The sequence below is a fragment of the Mandrillus leucophaeus genome, unplaced genomic scaffold (genome assembly GCF_000951045.1).
Source record: "Mandrillus leucophaeus isolate KB7577 unplaced genomic scaffold, Mleu.le_1.0 Scaffold995, whole genome shotgun sequence".
Classification (NCBI taxonomy): Eukaryota; Metazoa; Chordata; class Mammalia; order Primates; family Cercopithecidae; genus Mandrillus; species Mandrillus leucophaeus.
The window spans coordinates 457007-468062 of NW_012110863.1; the positions used below are offsets into that span (position 1 = coordinate 457007).

General features: G+C 48.2%; 1 protein-coding gene across 4 annotated transcripts in view; it reads right to left on the reverse strand.

The window, feature by feature from the left end:
* Positions 1 to 11056, reverse strand: part of SPECC1 (sperm antigen with calponin homology and coiled-coil domains 1) — a 328700-nt gene that overhangs the window by 240477 nt on the left and 77167 nt on the right. For 2 of the 4 annotated variants that reach the window (XM_011971261.1, XM_011971264.1), the window contains exon 1: positions 4707 to 4759. The exons of the other annotated variants lie outside the window; for them this stretch is intronic. The gene's annotated coding sequence lies outside the window, so the exon portion shown is untranslated. Of the gene's footprint in view, positions 1 to 4706; positions 4760 to 11056 lie in introns of those variants that run through there. 4 annotated transcript variants of the gene reach the window in all.

Genomic DNA, 11056 nt, shown 5'->3' on the forward strand with positions numbered 1-11056 from the left:
AAACCATTCTGGATGATCAGAAAATAATGACGAGTCTCCGGGAGTGGGAGAGGGCATTCCGGGCTCGGCGACAAGCACAATAAGCACTGGGAAGCGGAAGGCCAAAGCATTCAAGTCTGAGAACCAACAAAATAAGAATGTGCGCATAGCTCAATTGCCAGGGGACTCAGCAGGAAATAGAACGTAAGCGAACCACACATTGAAAATACTGAGCTGGAGTTTTTTGGAACATGGGTCGAATTTGCTCCTGACCTCTTCTACAGTAGTAGTTCTAAGCCCAAGGGGCACATGGCAATGTGCAGAGGCATTTATGGTGTGATAACTTGGGGTGCTACTGGCAGATCCCAGAGATGCTGCTAGACATCTGTAACCCAAAGGGGAGACCCACAAGGAAGCATCTGGCCTACAATGTCAGCAGTGCCGCGGCGGAGGGACTTCCGGGGAAGAATGAGAGCCCTCGGACGCTGGCTCCTAGACCAACCCGCACGTGGCGTATCTGGTTAGCCTCCCACCTAACATGGAAACATTAACACTGAAAATCCGGTTGGGGCGCAGCTGACAGAATCCCAGACTTCAGCAAATGGCCACAGGAAATGCTTCAAAGCTGATTATTTCCCACAGTTTTGAGATGAAAAATCATCCCAATAGCCTCAGATTCCTTCTCGGTAAATAAGGAAAAGAACAGATTTCCATACAGCAGCAGAAAAGAAATTCCAGACTAAAATTCATTGGTCCCATCAGCAGAAGTCACTGGAAAAAAAGAAGTGATAAAAACAAAAACGAAATGGAAAAGAACATTTGCACATCACTAACCACACCACCTCAAACCTGAAAACAATCTTCAATAGCGGAATAAGAAACTATGGACGGCTGCCAGAAGGCGGAGACCCACAAGGAATAGGGTGTAATCTGGAATAAGAAACAGAGGCCGAGGCAGGTCCCAAATATGAAATGCAGACCCAAGAGAGAGGCTATAATCTGGCAGCTATATTGAGACCAAGAGCTCAGAATCACTGGTCTGCCACATCCTTCTGTCTCCAAAGCTGCCTCAAGCAACCAGCGTCCCAAAGCTGCCTCAAGCAACCAGCGTCCCAAAGCTGCCTCAAACAACCAGCGTCCCAAAGAGCAAAGTGACCACTAATAAGTAGTTATTCCCTTACCTATAACGTAGATTCACATCAAAGGATTAAAGTGAAGGAGCCAAGGCAGTAGGAAAAGGAGATGTAAATAAAATGCTTTAAGAGCCCTTTTTTTTTTTTTTTTAGGTATAGTGTACAATAGTCTATTGAGAAGTAAACAGAATAAAAACGACAGTATAGGAGGGAACCAGAGACTTTCATATCTATCTGGGCTGCAGCATCTTGAGCCATATTTATCAAGTCCTGGCTCCGGGCCTTTGCACATGCAACTGCCTGTGCCTGGGATGCCAGCTGGGAAGCTGAGGTGAGCTGAGAAAGGAAGTGTTTACAAGGGTGTGGGCAGGGCTTGTAATGAAAGGGAGAAGCAAAAGGGTAAGTGCAGCACCCCAGAGGTAGGAAACCTCACACTCATCCTCTCCCTCCCTCCAACCTGACAGCCAGTGCTGCCCACAGGCTCAGGGAAGGTATGGGACCTAAGTACAGTGTCTATGGTCGCCTGCCCTGGCGCAGAGCTGGAGGAAGAAGACAGAGAGGTGGAGTGGCAAACAGGAGGCCCAGGATGCCCGGCGAGCTCCCATGGCCCAGCTAACTTCAACACCACCTTCCAAAGTGTGCTCAAGTCTCTCCCCTCCAGAAAATCTTCCCCCAGTCTGATAGAGTTTCATAAGTATGCCTCTCCTTGTGGGTAAGCCCTTCCCAGGGGCAGCCTCCTGGCATCTGCCTGTGTACAGCCAGCCTCAGCCTGGGGCACAGAACAAACCCTGAATAACCAGCTTCAGCCCTGACTTCCCTATTTCTGTCATCAGCACAGCCTTTCCCTTGCTCTTCCAGACTCAACACCTCAGAGTCATGTTGGACTCCTCTCTAGGGCTCCCATTTCTCAAATTCACGGCTGTCCAGGCCAGCAGATCAGAGGCCTGCAATGTTTCCTGTAGGAGCCCTGTCTTTTTCTCCAGCACAGATTGGCATTAAGTCCCTCCTGGGCTCATCCGTTCCACATATTCAAGACAGATTTCTGAAAATTCAGCTGGGGTCAGTCATTTCCTGCTCAAAATCCTGCATTTTATCTTATTTACTCATTTGTTTTTTTAGAGATGGGGTCTTACTCCATTGCCCAAGCTGGATTGCTGTGGCATGATCACAATTCACTACAGCCTCGACCTCCTGGGCCTCAGAGATCCTCCTGCTTCAGCCTCCCAAGTAGCTGGGACAACAGACGTGTTACCATGTCTGGCTAACTTTTTTTTTTTTTTGGTAGAGGCGAAATCTCACCTTGTTGCCTAGGCTGGTCTCAAACTCATGGACTGCAGTGATTCTCCCACCTCAGCCTCCCAAAGTGCTGGGATTACTGGCATGAGCCACTGCACTCAGCCCATTTTACTGTATTTTTAAGCTAACATTTAGCAACACCAACTAAGAGCCCAGCACCATGTTTAGCATTTTCCTACATCTTCTTTCATGTTTCTGACTACCTCATCAGGTAGCTGCTGTCATCCCCATTTTACAGTTCAGCAACAAGGAAATGTCAAGGAGTTTGCTAACTCCCCCAACGGGGCCCTCAGCAATGTCACTTCAGGCTGTGTGCCTAACCCTGGCCTACTGCTCCCCTTACACACCATCTTAGTCCATTTGGGTTCATACAACAAAAAACCGTAGACTGGGTAATTTATAAACAAAGCGAACTCATTGCTTACAGTTCTGGAGGCTGGGAAGTCCAAGACAAGGCACCAACAGATTCAGTGTCTGGTGAGGGCTCACTCTGCTGCACAGATGGTGCCTTCTTGCTGTGCCTCACATGGCAGAAGGGGCAAGGGAGCTCCTCAAGCCTCTTTTGCATAAGCACAATCCCATTCATGAGGGTGGAGCCCTCATGGCCGCCTTCCCAAAGGCCCCACCTCTTAATCCTATCACACAGGGTTTTAAGTTCCAATAGATAAATTTTGGGGGATATATCAACATTCAGACAATAGCATCCACCAAATTAAATGACAGCTTGCCTGAGCTTGGCTGAGCCACGCTGACCCCTTACTCCGCAGCGTAGCCAAAGAAGACTCTTCTCTGCGCTTCCGATGAAATTTGCGGTTCTCATCCTGGGATATTCACCGATCTGAGGGCCTCCCTGTGTGAATGTTTTATCCCCTCCTTTTAGGCTTATGCCAATCAAGACTTTCTTGCAAAATCTTTCTGATATTCCCACCTCTAAACCTCCAGAAAATCGTCTCTCTTCTGGAACTCCTAGGTCCGTGACCACTGCCCACTGCCTCTCACCGGCTCTTGCCCTCTGCTCCTGACCACCGGTTAATGCCCATTCAGCAGCCACAGGAGTCTTTTCAAAGCACAAATCATGAACTGTCCACTTAAAAATGGTTAAGATGGTAAATTTCATGTTATGTGACTTTTTTTCATTAAAAGTTAAAAAATTAAGACACATACACAAAAATCAGATCACATCGCTCCCTACACAGAACCCCCAGTGGCTTCTCACTGCATTGGGATTGAAAGCCCAAGGTCTTCGTCCCAGCCCCAAGATCCTAGGCAGCCTGGCCCTACCCACCTCCTCGCCTGGCCCTGATCACTCTCCCCAGCTCACCATGCTTCACATGGCTGCTCCCAGCTCCGAGCATGAGCGGCTAGTTCCCAAGGAAGAGCTCTGCCCCTGCTGTTCCCTCTGACCAGAACATTCCCCAGCTCCTCACACGGCAGGCTCCTTTCTCCTCGGTCAGTCTGTGCCTCTAAAGTAGCTCTCCCATCTCACCAAACAGCCCCTGGTTTACTCCTTCAGAGCCTTTATCATCAAACGAAGACTCTCACTGCCATTGATTATCTGCCATTGATTATCTGTCATGGGTTATCTGCCTTCCTGTGCCACTAGGGAAGGTCCGTGATAGCAGGGCCTTACCTCCCTTGTTCACCATCGTGTTCCTGGCACATAGTAGGTGCTCAAAAAATATTAATGAATATTTAATGAATATTTAGATTCTGGCTTTCACTGAAGACATGCATATGGGTGTCTCCCTGCCCCTGCCGCACCAGCCAGGGAGCTCCTACAAAGGTACACAGGTCCCAGCAGGCATGAGCCACTCACTAAATAGGTGTTGAATTAATAGGCAAGCACAAAAGAGAACTGGAAGGCAATGACAATCCTTCTCTCATAAGACTTATACATATCTCTAAACAGTTGAAAAAAAAAATAAAGTCCCCAGACTGCTTTCAGGATGAGAGCCCCATGGACATGAACATAGAGCCTTCCAGCACTACTACCTTGAAAACATTCATGTTGATGTGTAAGCATTAGTGTTATAAAACTTAATCTTGTAACTCACAGTCATGCCTGAGAAACAGTTCCTAAATTTATTTCTGAAGGATGACTTTTAAAACTTTTGGTTTACACTCTAGTTTCACAGAAATAGTCAACAACGCTTTCCTATGCAATGGTTTCAGATTTAACCAGGCATCTTCACAGAAACATAATAAATGAATTTATGTTAGTAAATGCTTTGTAAAGTGGGAACGGATGGTAACCATAGACTCAGGAACCTGATAATTTAAAGTATCAAGTCTGAGTACCTTATCTTTTATCCAACCTTTTCTGCTGCTTTGTTCCTAACTTAGGGGCCCCTAAGCCAAGTGGGGATATGGGCACAGCCCTGTGATGTCAGGGGCACAGCTTCCCAGGCAACAGGCAGGCCAGTTCTGTTTCATTCTGTTCTATTTCCTCTAGAAACAATGCAAGAACTACAGGGCATGCTGCCCCACCCACCCAGCAAAACCCCGTGTGCTCCACCATGCCTCCGTGCATTTGAACGATGAGGACCTGGGAGGGAGGGGACAAATCCTCTTGCCCAGCACTGCTGAGCACAGATGCAAAAAAAGGACCCTCCGTAGCAAGAGCCCCCACCCACGGGTAGAGAGGTCTGGTCCCTCACCACGTCCACTGCCCCTCCCTCAGCTCACTATACTTCAGTCACTCTGGCCTTCTGACCAGAGGGAGAGAAAAGCAAGGAGGAGCCAGCCCGGCTCTGCAAACTCAGGAGAGGCAGGCTACAAATGCCGCATGCCCCTGGTGACACACACTGGCTATATGGGACCCAACAAGAGAAGCCAGAGGGTGATCTCATAAATCCCCTAGTGGCTTAATTCGATGCACAGAAGCCTTAAGTCGTGAGACGCAGGGTCTCAACTGGACCCAACCACATTGAGTGCTGTGGCCTCGGCATGTGACGAGGCTGGCTGAGGAGGGTCCCTGGCAGTCTGTCTGTCTGTCTGTGGAAGTGAAGGGTCTCCTGGGATAACACTCGGCATGGGGGGAGAGAGAGGAGGTGGGAACAGGGCCATCAAGGCAATATGGAAAGAGCTACTTCCCCAAGAAATTGTGAGGTGTCCACCTTACTCATCATGGCCTGCTGGGATGTGCTGAAGACTTGGCACTATGGCACCTCACAGCCACAGGGCAACGTGGCAGCAGTGGTGCCTAGGGTGGCGGAGGCAGCAGTGGGACCGCGGGCAGCAGAGGCCTTCAGTGCCATGGTCATGATGGCAGCAGCCATCCCAGAAAGTGCCTGGCCAGGTAGAGAAGGGAGAGGTGGCACATCAGCTTAGGCCTATTCATTTGCTTTGCTCCTGGGGACATCAGGAAGAAAGGAAGGGAACACGGAATTTTGCTGGAGCATCTCTAGTCGCAGAGGATGCAGGAACAAAATCTGGACCATCTCTGCATGGCCCTAACTCACGCTTGCATCCTGCCGTGGATACCCAGAGTCGTGGTGGATATCCCCTCCGCTGAACAGGGAAGAACAGGGAACGTCTGTCTCCTCGCACACCCAGTGGGAGGCAGCCATTGTTCAGAGCACCGTGAGTTCTGGATTTCCTTATTGTTGTCAGATAAAGTTAAATCACTGAATGCAGCTGATTTCCTTTTTGTTCTCGCATTCCTGAGATTTTCTTTTCTAACCCACAGGCTTTAGCTATATTCCTGCAGTGCCAGCTGGCTAATGAAAGCAACTGCTGTGCTTTGCAGGGTTAATTTATTCAGTGCCTGGAATATGCCCTATCCTTCGTCAGCATCAATCGCTTCTAGCATTGTGTTTTAAATATACACGGGAACCACAAATATGAGGGATAATTTTGCAGGCTGCTCCTGGGATTACCTTGTCATTACACGTTCCTTGCACAGGAGTAAGTCTACAAGGAACAGCAAGTACAGCAACTGCTATGTGATCTGTTTCCAGAGTGGGGGACAGAAACGGTTACATAACAGCACTTCCGCTGCCCCCTGTGGATGGGCCCTTTATGACACAGACACATCTGACTTTCAAAATGAAGCGAGACAGTTACCCCCGACCCTCAAAGAGCACAGCCTGAGCCATGCCATGAAGCCACCTCCACCTCCTCTTTGTTTCAGTGTAAGGCACACGGAGTGCTCAGGCCCCTGCTCCCTTCTGCCCACTCCTGCCAGCCGTCTTGCACTCTGAGCCCAGGCACAGCAAATGACCAGCAGCTGCAGGGATGCTGAGTTCTATCATCCAGCCTCCAGGCCTGCCCAAGGCCACTCCGAGCCCAGAACAGGCTTCCCAGCCCGGACTCCTGCTTTCCACTTACCCTCTACTGTCTGGTAAACCTCAGTTCACAGCCCCTTGTCTGGGGCACAGACATGCTTCCACACCACAGTGTATCCACAGCACCCTGGACCCAGGCTTATCAGCAGGCCTTACACGAGACGAACACTCCTTCCCTGTGTGACTCCCACCCCTACCTCCTTTGCCCAGACGGTCCCTGAGTGAAGGGCTCTGTCTCATTCCTCTGTGGTTCCACACCTGTGGGCCCAGTGTCTGGTCCACATTAAAGATAGATCATTGACCTAAAGGTGAAACCTGAAACTAGAAAACTTCTAGAAGAAAACAGGAGAAAACTGTTGTGACCTTGAGTAGGGCAAAGATTTCTTAGTTACAACACCAAAAATATGAGCAATAAAATAGGACAAAAAACATAGAAAACCACCTGATTAATGGGATAGTGTCAAAATTTAAAACGTACGGTCTTCAAAAGACATTGTCAACAAAATGAAAAGACAAGCCATCGACTAGAAGGGAAATATCTGCAAAACACAAAACTGATAAAGTACTTGAATCTTGAATTATTAAATAATAACCATTTTTGTTATTATTTGTTACTTTTATTTATTATTTATTTATTTATTGGGACGGAGTCTTCCTCTTGTCACCCAGGATGGAGTGCAATAGCAGTGGCGCGGTCTCGGCTCACTGCGACCTCAGCCTCCCGGGTTCAAGCGATTCTCCTGCCTCAATCTCCCGAGTAGCTGGGATTACAGGTGTGCACCACCACACCCAGCTAATTTTTTATTTTTAGTAGAGACAGGGTTTCACCATGTTGGTCAGGCTGGTCTCAAACTCCTGACCTCAGGTGATCCGCCCGCCTCAGCCTCCCAAAGTGCTGAGATTACAGACATGAGCCATCATGCCCTGCCTATTTGTTATTTTTGTTAAAAATAACAAAATGATGTCCATATTAACAACAAAGAATAATAATAAAAAGCACAAGGCAATAAAAAATGACCAAAGATTTAAATAAAAACTTCACCAGAGAAGATATTTGGATGGCAAATAAACACATAAAAAAATGCTTGACATCATTAGTCATTAAGAAAATGCAAATGAAGCCATAAGAGCTATCACTACATACCTACTAGAATGGCTAAAAATTTCAAAACAAAACAAAGCAATATCAAGTGTTGGCAAAGATATGGAGCAACTGGAACTCTAATACACTGCTGGTGGAAATGCAAAATGGTACAGCCACTTTGCAGTGCCGAAGTTTCTTAAAAATTAAACATATACAATCCACTAATCCCACTCTTCAGTATTTATCCAAGAGAAATAAAAATTTGTGTTCACACAAACATCTGTAATGTTAATGTTCATGGCAGCTGGATTCGTAACAGCAAAAGCCAAGCAACCTAACTCTCCCTCAACAGTGAGTGGATAAATAAACTGATGCATCCCCATGTTAGATTAGTACTCAGCAATAGAATGAACTCAGCAATAAAAGTGAATGAATAGCACACACACAAAAAGGATGTATTTCAAATGCACTATGCTAAGTGAAAAAAGCCTAAACTCAAAAGCCTACTTACTATCTACACAAATCTTATCCATCTTTAAGTCCCAGATCAAATGTTACTTCTCCCTTGTAGTCTCATCTGCCATCTCCCCACACCTACAAAAAGACCAATGTGATTTGGTGTTGCTCTAAATTCCAAACATTTTGTCTATGTCCTCTCTTGTATGACTGTATATGCCAGTTATCATGTCTCTCTAACTAACTGGAAGCGCCAACTCTGATTCACCTTTGCATTTAAAAGCAAAGGCAGATCAGCGGCCTCACCAGCAGCTGGCCGGCATTCAGACTCCTTCTGCTGTGTCTGCTGCCTAGCATCTGGATCGATGCCTTGCATATGGGAAGTGTTCAGAAATTTTCTGTTTGATGAATTAACAAAAAATTAAATGTCCCAGGTGACCTGTGTCAGATATAGTTGGTGTGGTCAGCACTCAGAAAGAATAATACAGCCCAGGAGTCTGGACGAGATGGTCTCTTAATACTATTTTAGATGAATGAATGAATGAATGAATGAATGAGTGAACACCAAAGGACAGAGCAACCAGTGCTAGAAAGAAGCCCACTAACAGGCTATGGTGTGTGAGCACAGCGGGTGGTAGAGGGGAAAGTGGTATCTCAGTGAGATCCTAGTCACGGGCTGAACTGTGTCCCTCCCCGCCACCCCCTTCCTATGTTGAAGCCCTAACCCCTAATGTCTCAGAATGTAACTGTATTTGGAGAGAGGGTCTTTAAAGTGGTAATTAAGGTCATATGGGTGGGCCCTAATCCAATATTACTAGTGTCCATTTAAGAAAAGATTAGGACACAGGCACACACAGAGGGATAACCGTGTGAAGATACAAGGTGAATATATATATATATATTTTGAGACAGGGTCTTGCTCTGTTGCCAAGGCTGGAGAGCAGTGGCATGATCATAGCTCACTGAAGCCTCAAACTCAACACTGAAGCAATCCTCCCACCTCAGCATCTTCAATAGCTGGGACAACGTTCACACCACCACGCCTGGCTCATTTTTTTCTTTTTTTAGAAATGGGGTCTCACTGTGTTGCCCAGGCTGGTCTCAAACTCCTGGGCTGAAGCAATTCTCCTGCCTCAGCCTCCCAAAATAACACTTTGACCTTGACTCCAATGTCTGCTTCCAGTGCTATGAGAAAATTACTGTCTGTTGTTTAAGACCTACAGTCTGTGATACTTTGTTGTGAGTGACCAAGCAGACTAACACAACTCTGAAGGATGGCTAGGAGGTTGACATGTGAAAACTGAAGGAGAGGGCATTCCAGGTAAGAAGAGGAGCACCCCCAAAAGCAAGCAAGGAGCGGTGCTGTTTGGCCACAGCGGGCGAGCACGGTGGAAGTTATGCAGAATAGTGCTGGAAAACAGGGTGGCAGCGGATGGCAGAGGCCCAGAATGGCAGGTTAAAGAGCTGAGACTTTGAGGGTGCCTTTTCCTTATGTGACTGGTGGCAACTCAGTATCATCTGTGATGGAAGGAGGCAGCTGGCGCAGCAGGAGGAGTCTGAACAGCTAGCCGGCTGCAGGTGGGGCCACCGCGGCCTAAACTGGCACACATGGGCCCCAGGGGCTCCTGGGGTGGCTTTGGGGGCAGCAAAGGTTTGTTGATTGAAAAGTTATGTGTGTGTTATAATGTGGGAAACTCAGGGCCACAGCACGGCTCACCTGTGAAAAGTTAGAGCACAGATCAGAGCAACAAACACATCACGAGATCCTGAGGCCCAGAACGCTGCACCCGTGGGCTCTACATTCCGGACAGATCCCAGTCCACCCCAATCTTCCAGATGCCACCACCCCTCTAATTCACCTCCATCCTCTCCTCAGCCCTCTCCCTCCGCCTGGCTAATCTTTCCACGCTAACCACAGTGATCCTTTAGAAATGTAGGTCAGATCCCATCACTCCTCTGCTCAGAGCCCTCCAGTGGGTCCCTCTGTCCCTTGGAATAAAACCCAGGCTTCCTACCATGGTTCACACGCACACCCGCATCCCCACTCCCCAGGCCCTCTTCTCCCCTTCACTCCCAGTGCCCTGCTGCACTGGGAAAGAAACACCAGGCTCAAAAGGAGTCATGGGAATTCACTCGTTTACACAAACAGCTGGGGACTATCTCATTCATTTGTTAGCTGGAGAATCATTCTGGAAGCACCTCCTGTACCTAGGCACTGCAGTAGGCACCAGGACACAGGATGGGCAAAACCAAACACCACCCCTCCCCACCTGGGGCTCACCATCCGGTGTAGGGAACTATCAAATGGCCTTGGAAATACCAGATATCAACTGGGAAAACTCTACTAAAAAAAGGCACTGTGTGACTTTTTAGAGCTTATCCAAGGGGCGCAGGACCCAGGGGGGGAGGAAAAGACCCTTTGGGGACCCTCCCAGGATAATAAGCATGAACTGGATGACAAAAGGGACAGAAACCCACAGGCACAGGGAACAGCAAAGCGAGGAGGAGGGATACTGTGGCAGGAAGGAGAAAGCAAGTATGGGGTGGGGATTTCAAGTTCCTGCAGCTACAGGGGTGAGGCCGGTGAGCAGGACCACCCCCACCTGCACTGATCCCATCATGTGGGCCCAGCCCTCCTCAGGATGGCCAAGGGAATGCCCAAATCTCTCAGCATCCCAAGCCAGCTCACAAAAGCCGCTGGACCGCTTCTTGTCCTGGGGCTCCTCCCATGCAGCAAAGGCTCGCAGGCAGCGCAGGAGAAGCCAGGAGGACTTCCCTTCCCTATGTTCAGACCTCATCAGTGAGACCCAGAGAGGCTCTCA